Here is a 14,608-nt window from a genome sequence, read left to right as displayed (position 1 = left end):
ATCCCACCGGGTCCGTGACACAGAGGTATTACATATTGCACGCCAACATCCAAAAGGCCTGTTAATACATCCTTTTGCAAAGTAAAGAGAAGCTATAGCTTGTCGCAATCTAATGTTAGGCAATACGATGGATGTAAAATTTATGATTTTTATGAAATATTTCAAGATTTTCGATATTGCAAAGTCCAAACTGAAAATTTAGAAATTTTCAAAATGACAATTTTGATTTAACAACGTCTTAATCAAGTTTTTGAAAGCAAATCTCTTTTGAAAATAGTTCCATTCATGTATGGAATAAGCTGTGAAAATTTTAGAAAAAAAGCTTAACTGAAACTGAAAATATTAAGCTTTAAAGATATTTTTCTCCTATATTTTGCAAAAAATGACAGAATTTGCCGTTTTTGCTGATTCTGCAAAAAATTTTATATATAATGTTAATTTTTGGACCTACCCCGGTGAGGTGGAGGTCCTATAAATTAACCTGTGTTCGTTCGTTTGTCAGCTCGTCCGTTCGTCCGTTCGTCCGTTCGTCTGTTACCAACTTTTCTCAGGATTGAATCATAGGAATCTTTTGATTTTTGGTACAAAGGTGCAAAATAGTGGTGGCCAAAATGTGACGGAGCCCGATTTTCGGGAAAAAATTTTCTTGGGCAAATTTGGGCCAAAAAACGGCTAAAAAACGGGTTTTTTTGGACACTTGTGAAAAATTGGATCATTAATTATTTCTGATTTTTTGCATGAAAGTAGGGTACTATCATAGGTAAAAGATGACTCAAGCAGATTTTTGCAAAAAAATTTTGTTGGCTGAAAAAGCGCATGTTTATCTATAAGAATCACTATCAATAAGCATACATCAATGTTCTTAGCCAAATTACTCAATTTTTTTATGAGATAGATGTTTTTTTTTGCTCACGAAGTCTTGAATATGAAAGAATATTTCAAGAGCATGAAATTTTGTTTTCTAAACGTTTTTTTATAAGAAACAAACGACTAATTTTAAAAGTTCGTCACTGTTTATGTTCTGAATGATTGTTTAATGGTCACGTCACGTAGATATCAATTATATGTGTTATATACATAACAAGGTAGGTCCATAAAAGTATCACTTGTTTGTTCTAAACTTGTAACTCAAGGTGATAGGAATAGAATTCCAAGATTTTTTGCTTTTTCTCATATTTAGAATTTTCGGTTTTGTCAATGCTGATTCTAGGGCTCCAAAATACTGGTTGACCTTCAAGATGCTATATCTTTTACCCAGCCTCTAAAGTCACAGATTTATTTGCATTTTCTGAACGGCATTAGGTGTAGAAATTTTCCTATACCCCGTTTTCATAACTATTTTTTGGCTGTTTGTAAGATTGTGGTACATATTTCTAATTTTCAGAAAATCAATTGAAACACAAAGTTCGTCGAAAAAACAAAACTGATCGGGTCGAGTTCAAGAATGGGCTTGAACCATACGTGGCTAAGGTATGTTCCTTATTCACAGCAAATATCACATGTATAAAGTGCAGGTTTATAGGAAAAAAATCGCCCACACTGCTCCACAAGTCTTTTTCGGGGGGCTACTCAGTCCAATCAAGTAGTAGATTTATGATAGAGCTGGCACATACAGAAAGTGAGTGACACTACAGAAAGTGAGTGACACTACAGAAAGTGAGTGACACTACAGAAAGTGAGTACACGACAGAACGTGATTGACACCTTACAGAAAGTGAGTGTCACCACAGAATAAGTTTCGAGTGGTAAATAATTTTCTGGTTATGTACAAAAGCACTAAAGTCATTTTCCCTATCGGAAACACCCGAAAACACCGGAATTTGACCAATGAGTGTTACTAAAATTGCAACACATGGGTCAAATTCAACACCTCCAGCACTACCTAAAGAATAAGTTCCAAGTGGTAAATAATTTTCTGGTTATCTATTAAAGCACTGAGCTTCTTAGTCTAATTATTCATAAATCATAAAAACTGAGTACATTGTTGACAATAACACCATCACCATGTGAAAGATTTGATATATAGGTAATTTTATCAGTAACAGGAAACATATGCGAGATAGCAACAATTCTTATTAAAGAAAATAACCAAGTCTTATTTCTAATTGTAAAAGATGAATTTGGAAACGTTCGTTTTTTGAAAGTCTTCAAGGCATTTGATTGAAAATTCTTGAAGCGTTTGTACATTTATTAAGCTTGTACATTTTTTGAGGTAAGCAACACTGCTGCACATGTAAAAATCGAGTCAGGTATAAACAAGTCGAGGTTGATGAATTAAGCAAATCAAAGTGAAATTCTCAAATTGGAAGAACAAAAGAACATTAAATTTTGATGTTGAAAACTACTTTAATAAAGACAAGGAGGAATTTTTTATCATAATTCAACGACCCAACATTTGAAGTCCAAAGAAAATTCGTGAAGGAGGCTCAGAGGAGTACCCAGAGTCAATTAAATTACCACTATTGTCTAGCCACTGGAAACAAGTGTTCATAGAAGATGGTTTTTCGAACTTCACGAAAGTTGTTAATGAACGGGAATCAAACGATATATTTGCAATAGTACGCTGGATGGATGGAGAAATTGAGTATATAAAGTTGGAACTCTTAGCTGATGATCGATGGATTAAAAATCTAAGATTACAAAAATTTTAGATTGTTAAATAGGGAATGAATGAAATAGTTTATTTGAGAAGAAAAAAACAACATTGGTAACAAAATTGAACGTGGATACACCAAATAAAAGATGTGTAAACGAATGTATTTAAGTTATTACTATAATCCAAAAACCCTATGTAACACTACTTTGAGCTAAAATCGTAGAGGCAATAAAAAGAACTAAGAAAACAAAAATATTCTTTGCTTGATGGTAATATATTTCTAGCTTATAAAAACAATGTTATCATTTACAAGGATCAAATCTCATTCTTTCATTGCATCATTTGGAATTTGTCGATTAATTAGAAAGCGACGTTTTTCAACAGCGAAATCTAATGCTTCTTCAAAATCCATATCTTCCTCATCTCTAACCCTTTGTAAAGTTTCCATCACAGATTTATGTGTTTTATCCTTTTTCATTGCTCGAAGAAAAAGGATTTTGTATTTATAAATCTCATGAATTGATAAGTCAGTCTCTTGACATTCGTTCAACATGCTCTCCCAAATATTAAATGTTTCTTTAACACCTTGAGATTCTTCACTATCACTGGACATGGGCTCGCTGTCTGTAAAGTCTTCATCAGACTCTTCATCTTCTTCTTCAGATTCTTCAGGGTGGGCCTTTGCAACATGTCGATTATAATTGCTTTTATTGGAAAAGGTCTTTTCGCAATCGTCGCATTCATACATCGTGTTTCTCCCGCTGGTTTTAAACTTATTTGAAGAAGTAGCATCCTTACTTACGAATTTATATGCAAAACACAAGAGTAATCCGATATCGGGTTTCTCTTTAGGAGCCTGGTTTCTCTCTAAGATCTTTGTTTCTTCCAGATTACCTAGTCTTTATTGGTCCACGTTCGTTTCTTGGTCCGGGACTAGCTTGAGAAATCTAGTCTTACTTGATCCTCTTTTGGGACTCCAGTAGTTCTTTACCTAGTCCTTGTTAGTCCCTGTTTTGAGACCAACCAATTATTATTGGTGGCTGCAAAAAGTAATCCTTTTTTGTGTCGACATAGTCCCTTTTAGACTTCTATTAGGACTACCCCATTCCTGTTTCGGACTACTTAGTTTTGATAAATCGTTTTCGGAATTAGCTAAATCCTTTTTAAGATACCCAATTTAAGCTTCATGAGTATCTAATCCTCTTTTGTATCTGCATAGTCCTAGCTTAATTATCCTTAGGATTAACGGGATTACCTAATCCTTCTTTGGAACTAACCAATCCTTATTTGGGATTGCCTAATCCCTCTTTGGGATCAACTAATCCTCATTTAGGATTACCTAATCCCTCTTTGGGATCAACTAATCCTCATTTGGGATTACCTAATCCCTCTCTGGGATCAACTAATCCTCATTTGGGATTACCTAATCCCTCTTTAGGATCAACTACTCCTCATTTGGGATTACCTAATCCCTCTTTGGGATCAACTAATCTTCATTTGGGATTACCTAGTCCCTCTTTGGGACCAACTAATCCTCATTTGGGGACTAGCTTGAGAAATCTAGTCTTACATGATCCTCTTTTGGGACTATGTAGTTCTGCACCTAGTCCTTGTTAGTCCCTTTTTTGAGACCAACCAATCGGAACTGCGTGATTCTAGTTAATCCCTCTTTTAGGATTACTTAATCACTAGTTGGATCCTTTCTTCCAATTCATATCAAAGGCTCATGGTATGTTGTTGTTGTTGTTGTTTCCTTTTTCTTTTCTTTTTTGTTTTTTTTTTTACGCGTTTTTTGTTTGGTGTGGGGTTTTATTATTTTGTTAGTTACACCCGTGAGTCCCGCCAAAGGCGGGGCTTACGCCCCGGGCCCCGTCACAAGTGCAGTGAAGGTCAAATTTAGGGATAAATATAAATCCGATCAACTTTGACGTTTCAAGTCATCACTTTGTGATAAACACCTTTGCAGATTGTTTTTCGATTTGTCGAACATTTCATCAAGATCGGCGGGCAAACCAATTACATATTCTACGGTTTGAAAGTAGGACTTCAACCTTTCTAAAAGATCTTCCTGATGCTTGGTGATCAACCATAATATTCTATCAAACTCTTTATCGAAAACATAATTTCTGTATTTGATAAGATTTTGGGCAAAAAACAGATTTCTCTGCACCTCTTAAACAGCTAACGAGTATACTAAAAGGATGCTTTAGCTTTACATCCATTGTTTAAATCATAGTTTAATTTCTTAGCAGTCGTTACGACTTTTACTGCATAAACGTGTTAGCTTCAAAAATGCTTATCAATGACTTGAAACGTCAAAGTTGATCGGATTTATATTTATCCCTAAATTTGACCTTCACTGCACTTCTGACGGGGCCCGGGGCGTAAGCCCCGCCTTTGGCGGGACTCACGGGTGTAACTAACAAAATAATAAAATCCCACACCAAACAAAAAACGCGTAAAAAAAAAACAAAAAAGAAAAGAAAAAGGAAACAACAACAACAACAACATACCATGAGCCTTTGATATGAATTGGAAGAAAGGATCCAACTAGTGATTAAGTAATCCTAAAAGAGGGATTAACTAGAATCACGCAGTTCCGATTGGTTGGTCTCAAAAAAGGGACTAACAAGGACTAGGTGTAGAACTACATAGTCCCAAAAGAGGATCATGTAAGACTAGATTTCTCAAGCTAGTCCCCAAATGAGGATTAGTTGGTCCCAAAGAGGGACAAGGTAATCCCAAATGAAGATTAGTTGATCCCAAAGAGGAATTAGGTAATCCCAAATGAGGAGTAGTTGATCCTAAAGAGGGATTAGGTAATCCCAAATGAGGATTAGTTGATCCCAGAGAGGGATTAGGTAATCCCAAATGAGGATTAGTTGATCCCAAAGAGGGATTAGATAATCCTAAATGAGGATTAGTTGATCCCAAAGAGGGATTAGGCAATCCCAAATAAGGATTGGTTAGTTCCAAAGAAGGATTAGGTAATCCCGTTAATCCTAAGGATAATTAAGCTAGGACTATGCAGATACAAAAGAGGATTAGATACTCATGAAGCTTAAATTGGGTATCTTAAAAAGGATTTAGCTAATTCCGAAAACGATTTATCAAAACTAAGTAGTCCGAAACAGGAATGGGGTAGTCCTAATAGAAGTCTAAAAGGGACTATGTCGACACAAAAAGGATTACTTTTGCAGCCACCAATAATAATTGGTTGGTCTCAAAAAAGGGACTAACAAGGACTAGGTAAAGAACTACTGGAGTCCCAAAAGAGGATCAAGTAAGACTAGATTTCTCAAGCTAGTCCCGGACCAAGAAACGAACGTGGACCAATAAAGACTAGGTAATCTGGAAGAAACAAAGATCTTAGAGAGAAACCAGGCTCCTAAAGAGAAACCCGATATCGGATTACTCTTGTGTTTTGCATATAAATTCGTAAGTAAGGATGCTACTTCTTCAAATAAGTTTAAAACCAGCGGGAGAAACACGATGTATGAATGCGACGATTGCGAAAAGACCTTTTCCAATAAAAGCAATTATAATCGACATGTTGCAAAGGCCCACCCTGAAGAATCTGAAGAAGAAGATGAAGAGTCTGATGAAGACTTTACAGACAGCGAGCCCATGTCCAGTGATAGTGAAGAATCTCAAGGTGTTAAAGAAACATTTAATATTTGGGAGAGCATGTTGAACGAATGTCAAGAGACTGACTTATCAATTCATGAGATTTATAAATACAAAATCCTTTTTCTTCGAGCAATGAAAAAGGATAAAACACATAAATCTGTGATGGAAACTTTACAAAGGGTTAGAGATGAGGAAGATATGGATTTTGAAGAAGCATTAGATTTCGCTGTTGAAAAACGTCGCTTTCTAATTAATCGACAAATTCCAAATGATGCAATGAAAGAATGAGATTTGATCCTTGTAAATGATAACATTGTTTTTATAAGCTAGAAATATATTACCATCAAGCAAAGAATATTTTTGTTTCTTAGCTCTTTTTATTGCCTCTACGATCTTAGCTCGAAGTAGTGTTACATAGGGTTTTTGGATTATAGCAATAACTTAAATACATTTGTTTACACATCTTTTATTTGGTGTATCCACGTTCAATTTTGTTACCAATGTTGTTTTGTTTCTTCTCAAATAAACTATTTCATTCATTCCCTATTTAACAATCTAAAATTTTTGTAATCTTAGATTTTCAATCCATCGATCATCAGCTAAGAGTTCCAACTTTATATATTCAATTTCTCCATCCATCCAGCGTACTATTGCAAATATATCGTTTGATTCCCGTTCATTAACAACTTTCGTGAAGTTCGAAAAACCATCTTCTATGAACACTTGTTTCCAGTGGCTAGACAATAGTGGTAATTTAATTGACTCTGGGTACTCCTCTGAGCCTCCTTCACGAATTTTCTTTGGACTTCAAATGTTAGGCCGTTGAATTATGATAAAAAATTCCTCCTTGTCTTTATCAAAGTAGTTTTCAACATCAAAATTTAATGTTCTTTTGTTCTTCCAATTTGAGAATTTCACTTTGATTTGCTTAATTCATACCAACCTCGACTTGTTTATACCTGACTCGATTTTTACATGTGCAGCAGTGTTGCTTACCTCAAAAAATGTACAAGCTTAATAAATGTACAAGCTTAATAAACGCTTCAAGAATTTTCAATCAAATGCCTTGAAGACTTTCAAAAAACGAACGTTTCCAAATTCATCTTTTAAAATTACAAATAAGACTTGGTTATTTTCCGGCTTTAATAAGAATTGTTGCTATCTCGCATATGTTTCCTGTTACTGATAAAATTACCTATATATCAAATCTTTCATATGGTGATGGTTTTATTGTCAACAATGTACTCAGTTTTTATGATTGATGAATAATTAGACTAAGAAGCTCAGTGCTTTAATAGATAACCAGAAGATTATTTACCACTTGGAACTTATTCTTTAGGTAGTGCTGGAGGTGTTGAATTTGACCCATGTGTTGCAATTTTAGTAACACTCATTGGTCAAATTCCGGTGTTTTCGGGTGTTTCCGATAGGGAAAATGACTTTAGTGCTTTTGTACATAACCAGAAAATTATTTACCACTCGAAACTTATTCTGTGGTGACACTCACTTTCTGTAAGGTGTCAATCACGTTCTGTCGTGTACTCACTTTCTGTAGTGTCACTCACTTTCTGTAGTGTCACTCACTTTCTGTAGTGTCACTCACTTTCTGTATGTGCCAGCTCTATCATAAATCTACTACTCAATCACAATCTTGAAGCTTGAGGAATATAAGGAGTCTACATGTAAATCCTTGATTTTACCCTCGACGTCTGATTTGTATTCTTGTTCAAATCTTGGGTATTTCGGTAGTAACTTCTCAATCCGTGCAACAAGTTCACTATAAAATGAAAATGTCATAGAAATGTCAGATAGGGAGCATTTAAAGTGATATAACTGGATTATTGGGTAATTTATGACACGTTAAAATTACAGTTTAAAAAGAAACAAGACGACTTAAATTCGAAAATTTCGCCTAGAATTTAAACTACATAGGAAAAACAAGAAGTAGAGATTGAAGCCAATTTGAAATCTACTTTACATCGAGCCTTGATGAAACAATTTTACAAGAACAACGAGGCTTAAAATCGCTAAAAAAAAGTAACCAATTTAAGAACAACTGTTGTTTAATTTTTAAGAACTAATAAACAAAGGTAATATCACCGTCTATCAAAAGTTATTTATTTGATTCTTATAAAGTATAAAATTAATATGCTCATATTGTGCGCCATCTCTTGTTTATTTTGTTAGTGCTAATTACCGAAAGGTATATTACCGTCTATCAAGAGTTATTGATTTGATTCCTATAAAGTAAATGCTTATAAGAATAATAAATATGCTCATAATATGCGCCGTCCCTTGTTTACTTTGTAAGAACTAATTATCGAAAAGTATATTACCGTCTATCAAGAGTTATTGATTTGATTCTTATAAAGTATATGCTTATAAGAAAATAAGTAAGCTCATATTGTGTGCCATCCCTTGTTTACTTTGTAAGAACTAATTATCGAAAAGTATATTACCGTCTATCAAGAGTTATTGATTTGATTCTTATAAAGTATATGCTTATAAGAAAAATAAGTAAGCTCATATTGTGTGCCATCCCTTGTTTACTTTGTAAGAACTAATTATCGAAAAGTATATTACCGTCTATCAAGAGTTATTGATTTGATTCTTATAAAGTATATGCTTATAAGAAAAATAAGTAAGCTCATATTGTGTGTCATCCCTTGTTTACTTTGTAAGAACTAAATACCGAAAGGTATATTACCGTCTATCAAGAGTTATTGATTTGATTCTTATAAAGTATATGCTTATAAGAAAATAAGTAAGCTCATATTGTGTGCCATCCCTTGTTTACTTTGTAAGAACTAAATACCGAAAGGTAAATTACCGTCTATCAAGAGTGATTGATTTGATTCTTATAAAGTATATGCTTTTAAGAAAATAAAGAAAAAATCAAAACTGTGGAGCTAAAAACACAAAGATATATGACGCAATCCAAAGACAAACATGACTTACAGCTTAACGATGAGGCTTTCGTTGCATCTTCCCTTTCCTTTGGTGTCATCCACACCCTAATGATATATTCAGTTTCATCTTTGGTATTGTTAATTATTCGTCCCATTAAAGTCTTTTTTGCTAAGTGTGCGTAAGTTTCTTGGAAATAAACTAAATCTTCATCTAAAACTGCGTTATCCATGCTGATCGGCTTGTCTTTTGAAGCGTTGTCTAGACAGATATGTAATAGGTATACCTTATCGGGGAAAACTTCGTCGGGGAAAATTTTCGTCTTGAAAAAATATTCGTCACTTGGCAAAAATTTCGTCACTTTTCCCCGACGAAGTTTTCCCCGATAAGGTACGTGTTAATCGCTTAACGCAACACTTCCGTGTCAGGAATTTGTGACTTTTTTAAATTCATGTTTATAACCAACAACAAAATATCCCCTTCTATAAAATCTGTCTAAAAATAATCAACAGCAGAGAGATAGAAAGACACTTTCAAAATTAAGACAACCTAAGATTGAAGAGTTTCTAATATAAGGTGTTTGATTTATGTTTCGTATAAAAATCAGGCTTTTATGGATCTGAACTTTTGGCGCTTGTATTGTTTACCTGTTATAAATTTAGACATTCTTATCTTTGAAGTAACGAATGTAATGTGTTTTGCTGGTACTGCTCGCTTGGTTCGCTCTAATGGGTCTGTCATCCCTAGTTCACTTCTGAGGTATACGTATCTATAAAAAAGTATTTTTTGTAAAAGGTGTTATGGAAGATTAAGAGCTAATTTACAATTACACAATCTTTCAGTGCACTCTCGATCTTCAGGAATGCTGTACTGTAAATTTCATACCAATCGGTGTTAAATTTATTTGGGCTTAATTAATTGGAAGCAACCCCTGGTAGAACTATTTTGGGGAGCATAATAAACTGAGTGAAATTTGAATGTACATTATAAAATATATTGAGCAGTGCCATGTTGAGTTATTTAACAAATTAATTGTTTTGGGTTTTCATAGTTTGGCAAATTTGCAAAAGGTATGGAACTGAAATACCGGCTGGTAATTGAGACAGTTGAAGGCGAGTCCCGTGTTTGTTTGGAGTAATATGGATGGCGAGGTTCGTATTTATTTCACAACAACTTTTCGTGGCTGTCACACTAATATTACACTGTTATATTTCCTGTTAGTGTTATAAATCCGGATTGGCTATTGACTGGTTTCTTTTGTTGCATTTGAACAGGATACACCTTATAGTTGATACATGGCGCATAGCAAGGGAGCAAGGGAGCAATCTGCAGCACTATCAAGTCAAATTAGTACTACAGAAAAGACACAGATAACCACGGTAGGTATTTCATTAATCATCATATCAATGTTGTGTTTTAGGTAGGGCACGAAAGCTTTTGTAATTTTATGTTTGGTTCCAGTTTCTTAGGTTCCATACTTCACATTGTTATTTACAAACATAACCAATTTAGTTTTGCTGAAGGAATATTTCCAAGTTTAACCAGTTACCATTTCTTTGTAACTGTAGGTGAAGACCAACCACAGAAGAAAAACAGACAGGCGTCGTTCAAGTTGCTGCCCGACGCTGCCTGGCAAGCAGCCTAAAGCCACAGAAAAAGGCTGCTGGGCAGGTCTCACGCTGTGAGATCTGCAAGATAGTCTATGGTTCCAAAAAGGATGATGCCTTTCAAAAAGAACAGTCTATCAATGCGGAATATATGGGCTGTGGAGAATGCGAATATTGGGTTCACGTTATCTGTGCGGGGTACAACGTCAATTCTCAAAAAGATATTGATGAAATAGAATTTAAGTGCCCCAAACATACCACCAAGAAAGAGAAAATGTCACGTGATCTTCAATTGCTAGAAGAGCCCAGTGCATCAATCTCACAAACAATCAAGACAGTAATCCCAACCACCCAATCTATGGAACAATATGAAAGCCATGAAAGTACAAGCAAACAGCCTCCTAAAAGACGTAAGTTGAAGGCGGCTAAGATAAAAAAAGCAATCTGAGTTGTAAGGAGTGATTTTATTTCTTCCGCACACTCTAGTATTTTTAAAGATTTAACGTTTTATATTTTCGGCTCAAATTAACTGGCGGAAGAGAGCTTTGCTTGAAATTCTTACCGTTTCCAGCTTCTCTAACAGCCTCGTACATTTCAACCATTGCTCTGACGATGAAATTCCTGTTTTTGGAAGCCAAAAGTTCAGTTTTTTATTGATCTCTCCTAAAAGGGCGTCACCTATGGAAGGAAAAGTTTATTTTAGGTTTGCAAACTGATATTTTTGTTACGTAGGATAGTATCGTCTACTTTGTACAATCATGGACAAAAGGTTGTAGACAAATGAAATTTCAGTGAAAAATGATGAGGAGAAATAGAGCAAAATGACTCTGAAAAAGGAGGGAAGTTAAGAAAAACACTTTCGAAGTCGTTGCATTGCTATTGGATTGCTTTTGAGGGAACCACAAGCAAAAAATCAGCGTTTTGATACTGGTGTAAGCCAGTTACTCAAGCCCTTGTGGTTTGCCCTTGTGGTTAGACTGCAGTGGTTGACTTTCAAAGACAGCTTTGAATGGGTTTGGAAAGCACTCAGAACCTCTTGGGAACATGTTTTTGATCGATATTGAAGTATTTTGCAAATATTGAAGAAGTCTACAAACCTTTTGTCCATGATTGTATACGATTTAATGTTGTCAGAGCAGGCTTTTGTAATTTGAGTTATATTTTCCAGCTGTGGAATTGTATCCACATAATCAAGTTGAAATATTTTTTCTGATATTAAAATGACCCTTCTGTTGACTCACCTCCTTGGCAATTATCCCTTGTATGGGTTGTAGAAGAGGCCACCGACAACATGTATAAATGTTTAACCTCTTCTGGCATTCTTCCAAGGAGTTTGAGTGACGAAGTTAGTGTATATCTAGAGTTTCAAAAATAAACGGTATAAGAAAAAAATAACGTCTTGCCTTACAAACTCACTTCGGTAGCCACGGAATTAATGTCGATGTGTAACCAAACTGCTTACTGGCAAAGGTGAAGCATAAGCGAAAACATGCAGATGATTTTGAAGCCTATGAAAAAAATTGGCTAGTACCAGGTTTCGGTCGTTCGCATTTCCTTGGGTTGGGAGATACAGCATAAATGAAACAAATACAAACACTATACATTCTCGTAAATTGGATGCTTTTGAGCAAAAAATAGCATTGAAAATCTTTGCAACGTCGCGTGCATACCTAAAACAGTCAATTAAAGGGTGCTAATACGAGGACCATTTTGATGGTGTTCCTTTTTTAAAAATTTACCAAGAATATATTTAGTCGAGTAAGCTCCAATCGTAATTACTTTGGAATGGACAATGCCGAGAGGTAAAGTATAAAAGATTTTTATTACTGATACAGGCGTGTAAATTTAAATTCACTAACTAATTCATTTGTGGGTATGATATTTTCCTTTATTATGGCATGTAAAAACTTTCAAATTACCTTAAAAATTATTCCTCCGCACCGAAACTCTAAATCCGATAATTGCAAGGAGCACATCAAATATCATTTGTTGCATGAAAATATAATTGTGCGACCGCTTATTTTCCATATACGCTTCCTCTACCCAATTCCAGTAGCCGTCAATGGTAAGCTCTTCATTCTTCAAAGATTCTACGTATGACTTGATCAATTCATCAGTGAAAGAATACGCTAGGAGCTCGCATAATCTTCATGCATTGTGGTGGTCTTTACAAGATTTCATCTAGTAGAAGGGTATGTAATATGTGGTAATATAGCAATGGCTTAAACGTTATCAAAGATAACAAACGGCGCCAACTTTGTCAGCAAGACACTGTAATGTAAAATGTAATTTGGAGTTTACCTGGGGATGTCCACTACGAAAGGACTATGAACCACGGTCAAAAGAGGAGCCTGCTGTTAAGATTTAATAGCGCTCTTAAGTTGGCTTCCCTCAGCTTTTTATAAACCTACCATATTTTGTTGTGCCGTGGTGGTAAAGCCAATATCCATAACAATACTCTGTACAAAAACTTCCCAATTCATCTCCATGAATGCCTTTATAGCATTCATTTCCAAATGTAACAAACCTTTAAAACAAAAACACGTGGTAGAGTTTTAGTCAGGTTTTGAAAGTCAAGGACTGTTAGTTTTATAGTGTGTCTCGTAGGAAAGAGGTTTGAAAAGTTTTTCTGTCAACATGTAAGGCTATCTGAACCTTATTAGGGAGCTTCCTTTACAATTTAATTTGAAAAATTACATGCTTCAGATTTATTCCTGCCCATAACAAGTCAGTTGTATGTTTGTTATGCCTAGTAATCTAGTGTACTGTGTTTATTTACCTGGAAGCAATACAATCCAGTCGAATTCCCTATCAATCTCTTGCGTGATGTCATAACATTCATGTGCCTATGGAAAGTGAGTTAAATTCGGGGTAGAAAAATATTTCTATCTTTTACCAAAAATCCTAACCCGTTTGCTAGTTGGTTTATGGCGAGTACACGATTTAACAGAAATCTGGACCACTTTTTATAGGATACACAAAATACTATACTATACTATATTTGAACCTGAGTCCTGAATGTTTTAGCCACTAAATTGGATAGTGAACAAATTATCTCCAAACCTTATAATAATGAAGACCAAAATGACTGTCATTGCACGTTCTGCAGGCGTAGGTATTGTTAATCAGCTCAACAACAATCTGGAAAATCGTGCCATCCACTTCCAACAGCAACCACTCTCGCTCTCCACGCCCATACCGCCGGATTCCTGAAATGTCGTAAACACATACAGGCATCAAAAAATTGCAGTTGACTTTTCACGAACATTAATTTGCTAGCTGTACGTGTTCAAGAAATAGTAAGTGTATTTCATTGATGCAGTCCAACCGAATGCAAAAAAGTGGAGCCATGTAAAGAACAAAGATTTCTAAAAAACTTTATCGTCGCATTATGGTTTGCAATTCCAAATACTTGCAATGAAAGACTGATCAACCTGAACGTGTACCATGGTTTCGCAAAATGCGGGTCAAGTGGTCGTAGGAATTGGGGTTCATCAAATCAGCTTCATCAATAACGCTCATATCTGTTGGCTTCTTGTTTTTGAGAACGTTAATGATGTCATCGATGTTGGTGTAGTCCAATGAATATTTTCTTTCTTCAATGGCACCACCACATGTCGTGTATTCTGACGCGGTTGGATCATTTTCAGAATTACAGACTTTACAAAATAAAGAGGAAGCGTACCATCCACGTTCGTCTGTTACCTTTGTAGCAACAGCGTTGGTTTTTCGAAAACGTGCTAGACGATTGGCTATGAAGTCGTTGCGGAACTCCTTGAATACTTCGTCATTTGCACTTTCCGTAACTTCAGCGCCACCAAAAAGATAGTGGAGTGGTTTGAGCTACTCATTCCATTGCAGACGAGAA

The 14,608-nt window shown here is 35.3% G+C and overlaps 1 long non-coding RNA gene across 1 annotated transcript; it reads left to right on the top strand.

Moving 5' to 3' along the window:
* Positions 1-310: 310 nt before the first annotated feature.
* On the top strand, positions 311-11,575 carry LOC136816644 (uncharacterized). The gene is made up of 4 exons (XR_010847951.1): positions 311-1,470; positions 10,185-10,284; positions 10,408-10,512; positions 10,702-11,575. It is a non-coding gene; the product is annotated as an uncharacterized lncRNA (long non-coding RNA).
* The last annotated feature ends 3,033 nt before the right edge of the window (positions 11,576-14,608 follow it).

The sequence above is a fragment of the Clytia hemisphaerica genome, unplaced genomic scaffold, assembly GCF_902728285.1.
Source record: "Clytia hemisphaerica strain Z4C2 unplaced genomic scaffold, Clytia hemisphaerica genome assembly, whole genome shotgun sequence".
Taxonomy (NCBI): domain Eukaryota; kingdom Metazoa; phylum Cnidaria; class Hydrozoa; order Leptothecata; family Clytiidae; genus Clytia; species Clytia hemisphaerica.
Note: the sequence above shows the minus strand (reverse complement) of the source record. Positions and strands in the feature narration are given on the sequence as shown.